Source organism: Chinchilla lanigera, unplaced genomic scaffold (genome assembly GCF_000276665.1).
Source record: "Chinchilla lanigera isolate Chin_1 unplaced genomic scaffold, ChiLan1.0 scaffold00061, whole genome shotgun sequence".
NCBI classification, from domain to species: Eukaryota; Metazoa; Chordata; class Mammalia; order Rodentia; family Chinchillidae; genus Chinchilla; species Chinchilla lanigera.
In genome coordinates this window covers 9,455,778-9,461,081 of record NW_004955462.1, presented here as the reverse complement: position 1 = coordinate 9,461,081, position 5,304 = coordinate 9,455,778, and the positions used below count along the sequence as shown (strand labels likewise).

The 5,304-nt window shown below is 52.8% G+C and overlaps 1 long non-coding RNA gene across 1 annotated transcript; it reads right to left on the bottom strand.

Annotated features, from left to right (window-relative positions):
- Positions 1-442: 442 nt before the first annotated feature.
- LOC102023988 lies at positions 443-2,373 on the bottom strand. The gene is made up of 3 exons (XR_263112.1): positions 2,041-2,373; positions 1,679-1,736; positions 443-690 (listed from the first exon to the last, which is right to left on the bottom strand). It is a non-coding gene; the product is annotated as an uncharacterized LOC102023988 (long non-coding RNA).
- Positions 2,374-5,304: the final 2,931 nt, after the last annotated feature.

Below are 5,304 nucleotides of genomic sequence, written 5' to 3'. Positions count from 1 at the left end.
ATGGCCCCTGAAGACAGGTCAACAAACATCGTAGTTGGCCTGAACCACACAGGTGGGAGGTAATTCCACTGGGTCCTTCCTTTCAGATGACCAACTGTCCATAAGAAAATTAAGCCACCGAATTTTGGGTTTTCAGCACAATATTAAGGAGGCAAAACATTCAAACACACCAGAAAAATAAATGAAAATAAAGTAGTGCACAAAGATATAAAAGGCAAAAATAAAGCAAAAGATGGCAAGAACAAGCTGGTGGTGTGGGTAAGATTAAACAGGTACAAGGAACAGAGAAGATGAATTACAGCCCACTAAGTATTGCGTTGACAGCCCCAAACTTTCCACTGGAAAATGAGCCTTTTTGCTTTAAGGGGGAACCTTCAATGTGCATTGCACTGTCATATACTTTGTCATTTCAATTTTGATGACTCAGTGAGATGGTCACTACTGATGTACAGTTTCCACTTTATAGTTGAGGAAATTGAGAATTTGCCCAAAGCCACCAAGCTGAGTTATAACTGGAACTCGAGTTTTTTAGGTGGTAGTCCACGGTATTGGACAACAAGAGCCTCAGAACAGGCAGACCCAGGTCCAAATTTCAGCCACAGCCGCAAGCCCCCGCGTTGTTTCTGAACAAGGCAGGAAATATCTGAAACTCTTCCTCCTGCTTTGGCGCCCTCTGCTGGCTCCGCTGCACTGTTGGAGAAATGATTAAAATGACACAGGCCATATGCCTGTCCAGTGATGCTGGCTCCCTCCCCCAGGGCTGTTTAGGGAAAGGTCGCCAGAGAGTTAGGAAATGTTAGGCAGCCTAAGCTCTGTGCATAACTCTTCTAGGAGTCGAGGGAGCCCCAAACGAGGAGTGGAATCATGGTCCCTGCAGGAAGGACAGTCCCCGCATCCCCAGAGTAGGGATCTACTCACTTCCTCCTCAGTTCTTCTTGAGCTCAGCGTCTGAACTCACGTGTCTGCCTTGGCTTGGCTGGGAACAGATACTGCCAGACTCCGAAGCATAAAGTCAGCTCACCCCCTCCCCCACTGTGTGACAGAAAATGGCTGCTCTGGGAATGGCCCAGCCTGGGATCTGGTCCTAGCTTTGTACTTCACGTGTGCTGTGACCTTGACCCTCTCAGGGGGGCCTTGATGTTCTCCATTGCAAGACAAAGGAGCTGAACTAAAGGTCCTGCCAGGTGTCTTCCACTGGAAACTGTGTCGAGGTACCATGATTCCTGCCTCCGCTGTGCACCCTGCCCAGGGAGCCCAGAGGGGAGGCACGGGTGTGCTCTGCCCGCCCCCCACCCTGCTCCTCACGGCTGGAGGGAGCAGATGTCGGCACTTCTACAGGAGGGTCAGGCTCTCAGCCTATAAGGTCCTGTATATCCTGACTGTCACTGGGAAGCTGGGTCCTGACACCAGGAGAAACAGACCCTGGAGGACCACCTGGGCCCCTTGTGCCCGTGAGGAAAGAATGCAGTCAAGATGCATAGGCGGCCCTGCAGAAGTGTGGGCAGCGTTTACTGCAAAGCAGAGAGAGTTACATCTTTAAGTGAGCAGGTGGGCAGTGCCACGGAAGCTCCTGCCCCTGGTGGAAGCCTGGATGTCTCTTTATGCACACAAGAGGCACTTCTGGGATCTGGAGAACTGGGGAAATCAGGATGCTTCTCCACGTTTTACTTAGAATTACCTTGGAAGTGCAAAATGTCTTTCTGTCTCTTTCAGATGGCCAGTGCTCCTCCGGGGGCCTTAATCAGGTAAGAAATTTAAGAAAGAAACTTATGAAAGAAATTCTTAACTTAAAACAGGTCCCATGCCAAGGTGGGAGGATCTTTAGAGACCATTTCCTTTCCTGATACCACGGCCCATAAGCTATGGGGACCAGGAATGGGTGTACCTTGTTCTAGAAATAGAGGCTCTGCTTTGGGTTTGAAACCTAGTGCCCAGCTATGCATGTTTTAGACACCGAGGTCTTCGTTTCTTAACTATTACAAGTAAAGCAGGTTATTTTGCGCCCTCCCCTTACCCCTGAGGCCACTCACGTCTACCTACCTAACAGGAGCAAGCCCCAGGGGCCAATTCTGGGGACGTGTGGGTGCCAGCATTAGCCCTGGACAGTCCGTCAGCATGGCCACCAGCTTAAAGGGAAGGACGCGCGGTGCCCAGGGGCTGGATCCCAGCGGGGCAGCGGGTCTGGCGCTCAAAAAGGGCTGGAGTCGCGTTCTCCTGTTCTGGCACACGCAGTGTTAGCTGAGCGCTGCGATGCGATCCCACGGGGACCCCTAGCGGCAATTTTGCGGAACTGCGGGACCCAGGGCTTCGTTTCTGAGCCAGATTGGTCTGACCCTGCCTCGGGACCCCAGACAGTGTCCCCTAGGCTCAGTGAGGGAGGGTGTCCTCAGCTCACACATGACAAGTGCGACCTCACAAAGGCATTATGTCCCAGGTTCTTCGCGCCTGTATGCTCCTACCGACACAGTGGTCTCAAGTCATTCCTGACCTTGCAGCGTACGAAGTAGATGTTAACATGTCTGTCTTGGGTTTCATCCTTGGCCTCCTGAGGAGCTCTGGCTGGCCTTGGACTTGTGAGCCTCCTGCCTCAGCCTCCTGAGAAGCTGAAACCACAGATATGCCACGTCACATCCGGCATAACTTCTGTTTTTGAGAAAACTCAGTCTATAAATCACCACCGACTGCTGTTTGAAGCAAAGGAAGGCAATAGTATTTATTGAGTGCTTGACATGTCAGACAGTGCTCTGTGTGCTTTTTATGTGGTAACTTAAATTCTTCCTACAAACCAAAGAGACACTGTTCTCGTTCCCCACCTGAGGGGTGAATCCCCGTGGCACGCCCAGAGGAGGAAGCCTGTCAGGGATGAAATGGCTGCGTGGGGATGGAGCTGGGGTTTGAACCCAGGCAGCACCGTGGCAGAGTGGTGCGCTTGATTTGGAGGCTAACTCTCCTTCTTCGGGGCTCCCAGACAGGGTGCCGTTTGGGGCCAACGAGGCAGGAAGTTTCCTCCTCCCCAAGTCCTATCAACAACGACCACCGCTGAGTCCGGCACCTCGCTGAGCTGTCCCTGAACATCTTTGCTGGTCCTCCCCTGCTCCGCAGAGGAGCCTGAGGCTCAGAGAAGCAGAGAGCGCTGCCTGGCCGCACACAGGTAGGGCACAGCTGGGGCAGGACCCAGGTCAGCTCTGCTATGCTGCTGTCCCACGAGCCACCCAGCCCAGGGTTCCCTGGTCCTTTTTGTCCTCTCTGCATGTCCATGCAGGGGAAGCAAAGGCACCGAGAGTAGGAAGTGGCTGACGGTGCCACCAGCCCAGAGCACAGCTGTGATTTGGGCTGGGCACGCTGCTCAGAGCAGGGCATGCGAGTGAGTGGGCTGGAGTTCAGCTGCTCCTGTCCCTTACCTGGATACCTCTGAGCGGGGCAAGGTCTGCACAAGCGCACCCTGAAGAGCGTGGGCTAGGACTAGGAACTGCCGCTGCTGAATGCCCTGGCCCGGGTGGGTCTGGGGGTGATCAGAGGAAAGGTTTGGGATGAGCAGAGAAGATGAACCCTGGGCACAGATTTTCTTCCAAACATAATTTCTCTGACTGAATTGTGTTCCCCCAAATTCACATGCTGACCCTCAAGGTGCAGATCGGGTCACCAGGCAGCAGGATAGAAGAAATACAGAGAGGTAGAAAGCAGGCAAGGAAACTCAACTTTTTGTTTCCCTAATTACCTGCGGTGGATTGACAGCTGGTGGGCAACTTGTAACCCCCAGCTGAACTTAATAAGCATGGTGCTGGGTGTAGGAGGCCCACCTGAGGACTGTTGCCAGCAGCATAAGAGGCAGAACTGGAGAAGAAGAAGTAAGGCTATTGGGAGCTGAGAGTCTGTTGCGAGTGGGTAGAAGCGGTAGGGAGCTGTTGGTTCTCTTGGAGGAGACTGTCACGCTGGCTTTGCTGATGAACTCGGCTGTTCTCATTGTCCAAGGAGCTCAGGACCTTGTTGTCACTGCGAATGGCTTCAGTTCACTTTGGGCGAGCTCTGGTCCTCACTGTGAGCATCGCTTCCCGGCTCCAGAGGGGAAGATGGTGCCCTGCTCAGTCTCCTGGAGAAGCTCGTCACGTTGGCTTTCCTGATGGAACTCAGCTGTCCTCATCATCAGAGGAGCTCGGGACCCCACTGTGGCTGACGATGGCTGTGGGACTTTTCGGGGGAGCTCTGGCTCTTACTTTGAGCATCGTTTCCTGACTCCAGTGCAGATCCCTCAGCCTGCTAGCACAGATCCTTCATCCCGCTGGCATAGGCTTTCTAGCTCCCACCACTGACCTTCGGGCCTTCCCAGCACAGATCCGTGGAACAGGTTTGTATACACTTTATTGTGGGCTCTGGGCCTCCAGTTATATTCGTGGGAGGCATTGCTGTGGGCTTTAGGTCTTCAGCTGAACTCTTGTAGGACATTACCATAGGACCCAGGCCCTCAGCTGAATTCCTTGGTTGTTAGTGTGTGGACAGATTTCCTGCACTCTCTTTGTATGATTCTCTGGGTGACTATTATAAAATAATCTTATAAATTATGTGTCCTGTACTATATTGTTCCCCTTGCAAAAACCCCAAACCACAACATTACCTTAACACCTTGGGTCACAGCCCTGCCCAGCTCTGCACATACCCTGTTCATTATTTGAGGAGAGTCTGTATTATAGCCTTTCTTAGCCCTAAATTTACCTGGCCCGTCCCATCCACCTCAAGACTGAGGACACCAAGATAGGAGTAACTAGAGCAATTTTCAGGATTGTACAGACATCCATTTGCCAGCGGTTACAATATCCAGTCCCACAGGCCCCTGGAGCACAGCCTGGGAGTTTCCAGCCATGGTCCTAACCGTGCAATCACCTCAGGGTCCAAAAGAGCAGAGCCGTGCAGACCACCCAGTGAGGTGAGATCCCCCTCATCTCACCTGGACCAAGGTGGCCCTAAGCCATAAGGGTTTCTCTGCAGCTGGGAAACTGGAGCTGAGGTGATGACGAATCAGACCCGGCCCACCCAGCCGCTCCATGAAAGCGGGCCTTGGGCTTTAGTGAGAGGCCAGCCTGACCTTCAGAGCGAGCCCCCGGAGGATGACCTGTCCTTTCCCATCCTCCCTTGCTTTCTAACCCGGCCTCACACTGCCTATGCCCCTCATCAACGGGTCCTGAAATTCCTTTTCTGTGACAAGAGTCAAGAATCAGCTGAGGGCTGGGGATATAGCTCAGCGGCATAAGCGCTTGTCTGGCAAGCCTCAGGTCATGAGTTCAATTCCCGGTACAAAAAAAAAAAAAA